Genomic DNA, 11,266 nt, shown 5'->3' with positions numbered 1-11,266 from the left:
AACTATGATTCTGTATTTCAACCGGGTCTTTGGTAGGTCGAAGTATTTTAAAGATGGCGTCATACCTACTCGTCAATGTGTCAGTGTCCAATTCTTGTTTTATTTTTAGAATTGTATGGCCTGGATACCAGCCCTTTAAGCCTAATCCCAAAGAACAAAACTAGAAACAGCGGAAACCTATGATGGCGCCATCTATAAAAACCTTTGCCAGTCGCCAACTCCTTTGGTTGCCTGTGTGGTTGCCTATCTTGCTTTGTGTTTAGTCAAATCAGTCACGTAATGTGATATGGGGTGAGTTCGAAATTCAGGGGCTACTTTGGATGTCAGTTTTAGCCTCATGTTTAAACTTTAAAGTCAACTAATTTTGGTTCATGTGAGTTAGGTAGGTACGAGTATTAAAGTAATAATTTTTTTCTTATATTTTAGTTATAGTTTATCTTTTCTAAAACTGGACGTATACAATGATTGAGATCATGATTTCACTTATTATAGTTACTTATTACGAGTATATATCTTCATTTATGTAATCACATATCGATGAAACGAATTGACGATATATAAATACCTCATAAATACATAATTATGCTTGCTTAGCTCTCTTTAGCTTTAATTTAATATTTGATATAATAGATAATCGGTGTCATGGGGTCGTCTTATGCGGGATTTCTGAACGCACACAGCTTGAAGTAGCATACCATTTGCGATCCTGTGAACAAAATATTGATTTAATTTTAATTTCTGGGTAATACGATTGTCGCGAATTTACGCGATTCCCAATAAAAGGTGAGTGACAACCTTTAGCATGATATTTTGACGTTGGTAACACTAAATAGACAAAGTTGGCGGGAGATAGAAAAATACTTGACATTATAATTGACAGAGTTAGCGAGGAACGCGTTCTAAGCTGCTTTTAATAATATATCGATGATTAAGAACCTGTAATGGCTGTTAGAGAGTGTGTAAGAGTTTAACCAGAAGATCGCCCCCTGGTGAGTGTTTATATTTCATTATGACGAGAGAAGTACGTTGAGAGGTTATGTAAAAGTAAGAACACTAGATATGGTGGAACGGGAAGGTCTATTGGGGAAGGTGGTAGGACCTCCAGGGACCTGCGGGTCCCACAGAATAAGGTGAGAGTAGAGAAATTGTGGTGGCAATGGGTCTGATCACTATAGAGAGAAATTTACCACGGAACGTGGCTCTCATCAGACTCATGGTGCCATCTACAACTCTCACCGATTGTAATTAGTAAGCTCTGGAAAGCTATCAACCCCTCAACGTATGTCACTCGACTTCTTGTCGCTTATATGTAAACTACGAAAATGAGGAAACATGAAATATGACAATATATTATGTGTAATCATAATAATCATTTACATATTATATTACAAGTGGCGACAAAATGGTGTAGAATGCTGGGATATTGTTTTGCAAGTATGTATAGAGTAAAGTATATGAAATTGGAATCTGATTTACCAATCTAAGAACTCAGAATTTCAGTAGTAACATTGTGTCCTTGTAGAGGATACCTATACTAAAGTATTAATCTATAACTAAGAGCCTTGTATTAGGCATAGAAAAGAACTGATGATTTAGATAAAGAGTGTATGCCAAAGTATGTGCAATTATTAAGAGCCTTGTATTAGGTACCTTTGATGTATTAGAGAAGAGTCCCGCTGGTGGGCATGCTAATGTATTTGCAATTAAGAACCTTGTAATAGGCATAGTAACATTGATGAGTCTTCATAGAGTAGAGGACAAGTATTAGGAAAGAACCTTGTAATAGGAACTGTTGAGGTATTATGAGTCCTCGAAGAGTAGAGGGCATACTATTGAAAAAGAACCTTGTAGTAGGTACTGCTGAGTTAACAGCATTTATGAGTCCTCAGAGAATAGAGGTCATACTATAGAAAATGAACCTTTAAAGGTACTAATTAATTATTATGAGCCTTCGTAGAGCAGAAGGCATGGTGTTGAATAAGAACCTTGTATTAGGTACCGCAAAAATATTAGCATGAACAAGTCCTAGTAAAGGGTATAAAAATAGATTTATTAAAATATTAATTCTTTAGATGTTGCAACCAAATGTATGTAACAAAATGAGATTAAAATGTCAAGTACTCCCAGCTTTGAATCGAGCAAAACGTCAATCAGCTAAAGGTTTTAACCAATAAAGATAAGTGTATGGTTATATATATCTCTCTCTCTCAGACATGGGTACTCCAATATTTTCAGCCAAAAATTGTATTGTAATTCTTCTTCCGGAAGTTTACCTGGTAGAATTTGTGTGTCCAGATTTATTAAGGTATAGAAGCATAAATAAAAACGGTATACTTGTGTTTTATTTCGTTTTAAGTACTTTTAAGTATCTATCGATTGACTATCAATCGATAGTCGATAATCGATTGATTATTATAGCGCCGTTACCTTGTAAATAAGGCAACACTGAAAATTCAATAATCGATTAAATCGATTCACTAATCGATAATGAAGTTTGTAGTGGCAACACTAGAAGGATTGTTGTCTATGCACAGTTTCTAAAATGTCAAACTAAGATCGCTTCTCTCATTGGTTAAAATGAACGAAGAATTTTCTTAGTGGATGTTATCTACTTTGAGTTCTATCGGAATATGATCGGAATACCCAGAATGTAATAGCAAACGAACTCTTGCGACTACCTGTTTGTTTGTTTTGCAAAGTAAAAGAAAAAATATGCCTTTACCGCCATTACCGGTAACGTTCTGTAAGTTTTGAGCGAGTTTATGTGAGTAAAACTGTGTTAAAAGTTCGTGGAAGAGGAATCTGCAATAAGGAAGTGGAATACGATAATAATACAAAGGTCGGAAGCCGACACATTGGCATTTGTTGTAAATATTGCCGTTAAGAAACCTCACGAAGGTACGTAGCGAAAAGTTTGTTTATTATGATGTTAGAAGTTGTAATTAGAACTTGAGAAGAAGTATTTTACTACTTCCGTGTCAGTCTTAATATTGTCAGTCAAGTCTCGTGCACAAAATAGGTACACGAGATATGAAATAGTAACTTTCAAATAAAGAATGCAAACTTTTTTAAAGCGTACATCTCGGTGTACATACTTGATACCGTCATTTTCTTTGCGTTATTTCCAGATTATTGCAACAATAAATATTGATGAATGGATGTTAGGCGAAGAAATTTAGTAAAATGGAGCAATTTTTGCGAGAAAGATTAACATTAAGACGAGAAAAGCTAGAAGAAGATGTAAAAAGCTCGGAAGAGTTAATATCGTTATTTAAAACAGGTAACGCGATCTCAGAACAAGATGTTACGAGACTACGACTAAAGCTAAAACAATCCTTAAGTATCATCCAAAATGATGTGGACAATTACATCAAAACAAACTCGGAGGACACAGAAGTGCTGCGTATATGTCTCAAGCAACAAGTTAAAGCCGAAGACCAATTAATTGAACTTGATTTATTAAATTCACAAGAAATCAAACACACAACAACTGTAAAGCTTCCAAAATTAGAACTAATGAAGTTTAATGGAGACATTCTAAAGTGGACAGAGTTCTGGGACCGGTTCAGAGCGAACGTCCATTCCCAGAATCTGAAGGATTCGGAAAAATTAGCTTATCTGCTCAGCTTAGTTCAAGAAGACGCGAGGGACGCCATTCAAGGCCTAGCAATAACGAACTCGAATTACCAAGTAGCGGTTACGACCCTACAAAACCGATATGGTAATGAACAAAAGGTAATTGACTCTCATTACGAGGCGCTCAATAAGATCAATCGCTGTGAATATACCTCAGAAGATTGCAGAAAAACATTGAATAGTATTGAAACCCATTTAAGAGTACTGTCATCTTTAGGCGAGAATATTGAAAGTAATTTCTTAAGAAGCCTCATTATCAATAAATTCCCGGAAAAGGTAATATATGAATTGAACTTGCTCTCAGCCAACAATCAGACCATAATGAGTATAAGAAGTACTTTGGATGCCATTGTGGTAGCATTAGAAAAGTCCAAGGTAAAGGAACCCATTCAAAAAGAAACAACTGCTGCTACTACGGATGCATTCATCTCAATTGATAGTAGACCTAAATATCACAGAGGGAAGAGGATATCAGGCTTCACACCACATAATAAACTGTCGTCTCAGCCGCGAAACTACAACAAGAGAAGAAATGCTAATCCTGTGACTGATAAAGGTGCGAAGAAACCTAAATTAAGTTGTATTTTTTGCGCTGGACCACACTTCAATGACGAGTGCACCTCGGTAAAGACAATAGAAGACAGGAAAAAGAACTTAGTGAACCAATGTTACGGTTGCTTAAAGAAAGGGCATCGGGCACCCGAATGTAAGAGACACAAGCAGTGTTTCCACTGTAAAGGCAAGCATAATCGTGCCCTATGCCCAAAGCGAGAACCTGCAGGTAAGAAACCCCCATGGGATCCATCAACATGGTACTTGCTGGGTCAGTGTTTAAAAAAGAAATCTTTTTTGCAGACTGCAACAGTGCAGGTGACTCACAAAAACAAAAGACTAACATGTAGACTGCTTCTTGACTGCGGAAGTCAAAGAAGCTATATTACTACCGGATTGGCAAAAAACCTGGATTTGACTTCAAATAATGTGGACTCCTTACTAATCTTTACCTTTGGAGCAGAGAAACCTACTGAGACCTTGAGCCCTTGCACGGATATTGTAATTAACACAAAACGAGGAATAGAAAGAAATATCCATGTTAACATTGTTCCTCGTATTACTAATAAGATACCCATACAAAACATTCCTGAGACAAACCTAGTTGATATAATGGCAGACAGTGGCTCACAAGGAAGTGAAGTAATAAATGTGCTCATTGGTAATGATTATTACTTTTCCTTCATTAGGAATAGTATTATCCAAATTGATAGTGATCTATACCTAGTAGACACAGACTTCGGATGGGTGATATCTGGTCGCCTCAGTACTGATAATCAAGAAGACGACAATACTTTGACAGTTGTAACCTACCATCAAAGCAATAGAGGCTGTAAGTGTTTTACAGAACCTGATCTACCTTTAAGACAGTCCGATGTGAAATTCCTTTGGAGTTTGGAGAATATTGGAATAACTGATTCGGTAAAGGCCACCAGAGAGGAAAGTGCAGTTCAACACTTTAATGACACTGTTGTGTATCAAGGAGGTCGTTATTATGTAAAATGGCCATGGACAACATATCCACCAGATGTGCCTACTAACTATGGCCTAGCATATGGCAGGCTCAAGGGATTAGTGCAACGACTGGATAAGCCTACACTACAAGAATATAATGAGATACTCATGGAACAACTTAAGGCTGAGATAATAGAAGTTGTTCAAGTAGACTCAAATGTGCAATGCCAGACTGTGCCTCCAGTTAACTACCTTCCGCATCACATTATCAAGCAGAGTGCCAAGCGTGGGCGCATAGTGTATGATGGTTCAGCAAGATTAAAAGATCAGCAAAGCCTTAATGAATGCTTATATAGAGGACCTTGCATGCTTCAAGATTTGACGGCTCTGCTCTTGAACTTTAGAGTTTATAAAATAGGTATTATAGCAGACGTCGAGAAGGCTTTCTTGCAAATAGGCCTACAGGAAGAAGACCGAGATGTGACAAGGTTCTTATGGCTGAAGGATATTAACAAACCATTGTCCGATGAAAACATACTACACCTAAGATTTTGCAGAATGCCTTTCGGTATTATTTCAAGTCCTTTCTTACTGACGGCTACCATACGTTACCACATTTCACAGAAAGATAGTGAGTTGCTAAAAAAGGTAGCGAACAAGTGTTATGTTGATAATGTTGTGACTGGCACTAACACTTCAGAAGAGGCTGTCCAATTATATGATGAAACCAGAAAAACATTTGAAGAACTCTCAATGAACCTAAGAGATTGGACATCAAATGATGAATCTTTTACTCAGACTGTACCTGAACAATATAGAGCAAAAGAGACAAACGAAATAAAAGTTCTAGGCCTGCTGTGGAATAAAAAAGAAGATGTGCTTACATTGAACATAAATAAAGAAGTTTTTACCGATGGACCCTCAGAAGAAGTGACAAAAAGGGAAGTCCTAAGAATATTGGCATCAGTATATGATCCATGTGGCATAGTCTCTCCATTACTCGTGCCAATCAAACTGTTTCTACAGGAATTATGGAGAAATGACTATAAATGGGACTCGCCACTGTCACAGGAACTATTACAAAAGTGGAAGAAAATTGAAAGTAACCTAGGGGATATAAAAGAGGTTAAAATACCACGATATGTTGAAGCCAATGTTAGTGAAGGATCTGAAAATGAATTACATTGCTTTGCAGACGCTGCTAAAGACTCTTACGCAGCAGTAGTATATTTAAGATCAAGCAATGGTTCCGAAGTAAAGACATCCTTTTTATTATCTAAAAGTAGAGTTGCACCATTGGAAAAGAAAAATAAAAATGGGAAGAAGAATGAAAGAAAACTCACTATTCCACAACTGGAATTACTCGGATGTGTAATCGGAAACCGTTTATTGACATACCTGAAAGAGACCATAGAGTTACCCATTGATAGACAATACTTATGGACAGACAGCTTAGTGGTTCTCAACTGGATTCACTCGAATAAGCTTCTACCACCTTTCATAACCAACAGAATAGAAGAGATAAAGAGAAATGTTGGACTAGAGACATGCTATGTAAATACGAAAGAGAATCCAGCTGATATTGCAACCCGACCTGAGCTCTGGATGCAGAAGAAAAATGTATGGCTAGAAGGACCATCTTTCTTAGCTAAAAGAAAGGATGAATGGCCGAAAGATATCCACCTCGCTAGCCACCAAAACCTAGCTTCCTTTCCTGCTGTAGTGGAGGGTCTGAAGGAACAGTCTTCAAATAATGACATGTCTGTAGAACCTTCAGATAATGACATACAGGTGGAACTTTCACAGAATTACATACCTGTGGAACCTATTAATGATGATGATCCAAGGCCCAACCAGTGTGAAGTAAGATCTCAGGTTCAGGAGATAAAAAACCTGCAACAAAGATTCTTTCCCGATGAAATAAAAGGCAAAATGACGAACCTTAGTAGAAGTCTTGGACTATTTACAGATGTTGACGGACTATTGAGATGCAAGGGAAGAATGATGCATGCTAATTGGTCATACGACATGAGGTATCCGATTCTATTACCTAGAGACTGCGAATTCACAAAGAAAGTGGTACAAGAAATACATGAGAAGAATTACCATGTAGGAGCACCTCATACTCTCGACCTAGTTCGTCAACAATTCTGGATTCCAAAAGGAAGACCGGTAGTGGAGAAAATACTAAGAAAATGTACTCAATGTGTCAAGCATGGTGGTGGCCCGTACCCACTGCCTCCAACACCGGCCTTACCAGCAGAACGTGCCAATTATAGCACACCGTTCACTTATACTGGAATTGATTATTTTGGACCTGTCTATGTAGATACCGAGAATGGACAGCAAAAGAGATGGATATGTCTTATGACATGCTTAGCAGTGAGAGCCATACACATGGAAGTCGTTAAGAACTTAACTACAGATGAGTGTCTTATGGCTCTGAGGAGGTTTATGGCTACAAGAGGTGTACCAGTAGCAATAGTTTCCGACAATGCACTGTACTTTAAATTGAGCTCTGAAATCCTTAAGAGTGAACACTGCGTCAAGAATAATATCAAATGGAAGTTTATTCCCCAACTAGCGCCATGGCATGGTGCATTTTATGAAAGACTAGTGGGGTTAGTGAAGCATTGTATGAAGAGAACCTTGGAGAAACTGTTACTTAATGACACACAACTTCTTACTGTCATTAAAGAAATTGAGGCTGTTGTTAACAGTCGGCCTTTGACACGAGTAGGCCCTGACATGGATATAGTTCTTAGACCATGTGACTTTTTATCTCTAGGACGTTGTCTAAATTTGGAGATCTCAGAGAATTATAAACCTGACCAAGCTGACACTCAAGTGAAACAGAACGTCTTAGACAGTTGGAAAAGAGGTCAGAACATGTTGAACCATTTCAAGAACATGTTTATAAACCAATATTTGATGAGCCTAAGAGAAAGGTATCAACACAGTCACAAGCAACCAAGAGTAAAATCACACAAAGAGCCAAATGTTGGTGATCTAGTTCAGATTAAAGGCGAAACTAGCAACAGAAACAACTGGAAGGTTGGCAAGATTGTCCAATTGATAAGAAGTTCTGATGGATACTGTAGAGTAGCACAAGTTAAAGTAGGAGACAGTATCTTCAAACGGTCGATTAGACACCTATATCCTTTAGAATTGGAACATTCACCTTCGGCACAGGGACATGTTGAAACTGTTGAGTCAAGAGAACCTCAAGACAGAGTTCAAAGATGTATACCAAGTGAGTCCGACACAAGTCAAACGATTGAAATACCAGAGGCAAATGAGCAAATTGAGATTGTAAAGGAGAGTCAAGGAAGTTCAGAGGTAATACCTATCCAATCTATAGAAGAAGAGAGAGGGATTAATGATGATTGTCTTAATGAAAGAGTATCCACAACACCCTTACAAACATTACAAGGAGAAACTGATGAGATTTCTCACCCAGTGGAAGATGTAAGCCATGAGACCGAGATAGTCATGCAAGATGAAAGTCAGCCACGAGAGGAGGTAGTGAGACGAGCCGCAGCGATACGAGCAAGAGAAAAGATCGCAGAGTGGACTCGTCAACTTTTCGCTATTCTATAAACAAGCCTCGTTATTAGGAGTGTCGCGAATTTACGCGATTCCCAATAAAAGGTGAGTGACAACCTTTAGCATGATATTTTGACGTTGGTAACACTAAATAGACAAAGTTGGCGGGAGATAGAAAAATACTTGACATTATAATTGACAGAGTTAGCGAGGAACGCGTTCTAAGCTGCTTTTAATAATATATCGATGATTAAGAACCTGTAATGGCTGTTAGAGAGTGTGTAAGAGTTTAACCAGAAGATCGCCCCCTGGTGAGTGTTTATATTTCATTATGACGAGAGAAGTACGTTGAGAGGTTATGTAAAAGTAAGAACACTAGATATGGTGGAACGGGAAGGTCTATTGGGGAAGGTGGTAGGACCTCCAGGGACCTGCGGGTCCCACAGAATAAGGTGAGAGTAGAGAAATTGTGGTGGCAATGGGTCTGATCACTATAGAGAGAAATTTACCACGGAACGTGGCTCTCATCAGACTCATGGTGCCATCTACAACTCTCACCGATTGTAATTAGTAAGCTCTGGAAAGCTATCAACCCCTCAACGTATGTCACTCGACTTCTTGTCGCTTATATGTAAACTACGAAAATGAGGAAACATGAAATATGACAATATATTATGTGTAATCATAATAATCATTTACATATTATATTACAAGTGGCGACAACGATATCTGTATATATGTACAGGAGATACGGTAATGCAAAAACAATCTCATAATTATGATTTCTGAATTCAATACTTCCACACTTTACACTTCATCGCAGAATAAATAATAGTACTAGGTACAGAAGACTCACTCTCTAACAAAACGCGTCTGTTACGATCAGCACAGATATGGCCGCTAGGTGGCGACAGCGCCACGCGCGGCTTATGGCTAGCCACCAAAATTGGTGTTCAACGGATGTACTTTTAGCTACCTGTAGCAAAGCGACGAAATCGCGGAGTGAGCCACGCCTGACTTCATTCCAATTTTGGTCGATATTTTAACGGTCAATCTTGTACATTCTAGACCTGTCGCAGGTCGCGCTTTCTTTGTTCCGTGCCTGTGGCGCACGCTGCTCAAATCCACCGCTGTTAAAATATGCTGCATTCAAGCTGAGACCGTAACGTATTCTTACCTATAATTTTCCCCTTCTTAGATTTCCACCGCTGCTGCGGTCTCACGCCTGAGAAGAATCTTTTCGCCATGTTCGACTCACCCAACATTGGGATGTCTCCCTTCGGCGCGTCTTTATGCATTCTGAAACAGATATAATCTACTATTAATTTTCAAATCCCTGCCTGCTTGCACTGAACAAAACATGAGTACCTATTTTAAAAAAAATGTGCAACAGCAACAGGTAGGTACCTACAGGGCTCTTAAAATTCAAGGGCCGAAGTTACGAAACGAGACGAACCAAATTGAGAACGTCCTCCTTTTGGAATTTTGAAGTCTGCGCTTGGTAAAAATACAAATATTCAAACCTGTGCTCCGTCCGTAACCCTAGCAGATTCTTGATCAGCCTAAACAGGAGGAGGTCGTTGAGTCGTGTCGTCTCCGTGTCGTCCGCGTGTAGGTGTCTAAGCGGCCCCGTGTCTATGTCGATGGCGTCCTGAAACGAAAATGGCGATTTTAGTACAACATCGGATTATATGATCTTTCACATCCATATATAGTAGGTACACTTACTATTTTGAAGGCATCAAAAAATAAACGATTTGAAACTTCAAACTGGAATTCTCACTAATACATAATTTTGTGATGACGCAGCAGAGCTCTTGGTTCTTTCCTGGTTTAACTGTTTTTTAATGCTTGTACCTAATCTTATAAATTCTAAAAAAGGTTACTCAGTAGGATCAGTCCTAAACTTACCTAATATTAATCATCTTTAGAATTTTTAACAACTTACTTCAAAACACTTTGAATTCCATCGAGGTAAATTTTCTCTTTGTTTATCTAAGAAATGATTAATTAAATGGAGCATTGTGTTGAGATGACACTGATGGTAAAGATGATGACACAATATTTACTTAGAATTTCGCAAAATAAAGTGTAGGTACCTATGTTTTTAACCGTTTGACCGCCAAAGACGTCAACTAACACGCGCGGCTATAGGTAAGATTTTGCGAAATTATTCACGTGCGTGACTTCACAATATGCCCTATAAATATAGTAGTGCCCGCGAGCTCATCTTTAAAAAAAAAATAAGTTTTAACTTTTTTGATCGCTCGCGAGCATTGACTTTTCGTCTCATCTTCGTCATTTCATGAGCTTAAATTGTTACATAATTGTTATAAATCGTTTTTATACTAAACTTAACGATAGGAACGGCAGGTTTAAAAAAAAATACTTTTTATCAATTTCATCAATTTTTTTTCATCATATATGGAACCCCTGTAGGCAGGTATCTACGGCCTTCTCTTACGGCTTATCTCTTACGGCCATTTTTCTCAAAAACTATAAAGTACATGTATTTATAAAGTATTATCTTTAATTTGCTTTTAATAATACAGCTAACATTAATTACAGGTAACGATAA

The 11,266-nt window shown here is 38.0% G+C and overlaps 1 protein-coding gene and 1 long non-coding RNA gene across 2 annotated transcripts in view; both read right to left on the bottom strand.

Annotated features, from left to right (window-relative positions):
* LOC134652806 (calpain-7-like) overlaps nt 1-11,266 on the bottom strand; it is a 119,138-nt gene that overhangs the window by 90,686 nt on the left and 17,186 nt on the right. The window lies entirely within an intron of this gene.
* LOC134652556 (uncharacterized) lies at nt 615-10,342 on the bottom strand. The gene is made up of 3 exons (XR_010097193.1): nt 10,212-10,342; nt 9,866-9,987; nt 615-706 (listed from the first exon to the last, which is right to left on the bottom strand). It is a non-coding gene; the product is annotated as an uncharacterized LOC134652556 (long non-coding RNA).

The sequence above is a fragment of the Cydia amplana genome, chromosome 12, assembly GCF_948474715.1.
Source record: "Cydia amplana chromosome 12, ilCydAmpl1.1, whole genome shotgun sequence".
NCBI lineage: Eukaryota > Metazoa > Arthropoda > Insecta > Lepidoptera > Tortricidae > Cydia > Cydia amplana.
The sequence above is the reverse complement of the archived record's forward strand: the minus strand, read 5'-3'. Positions and strand labels throughout refer to the sequence as shown.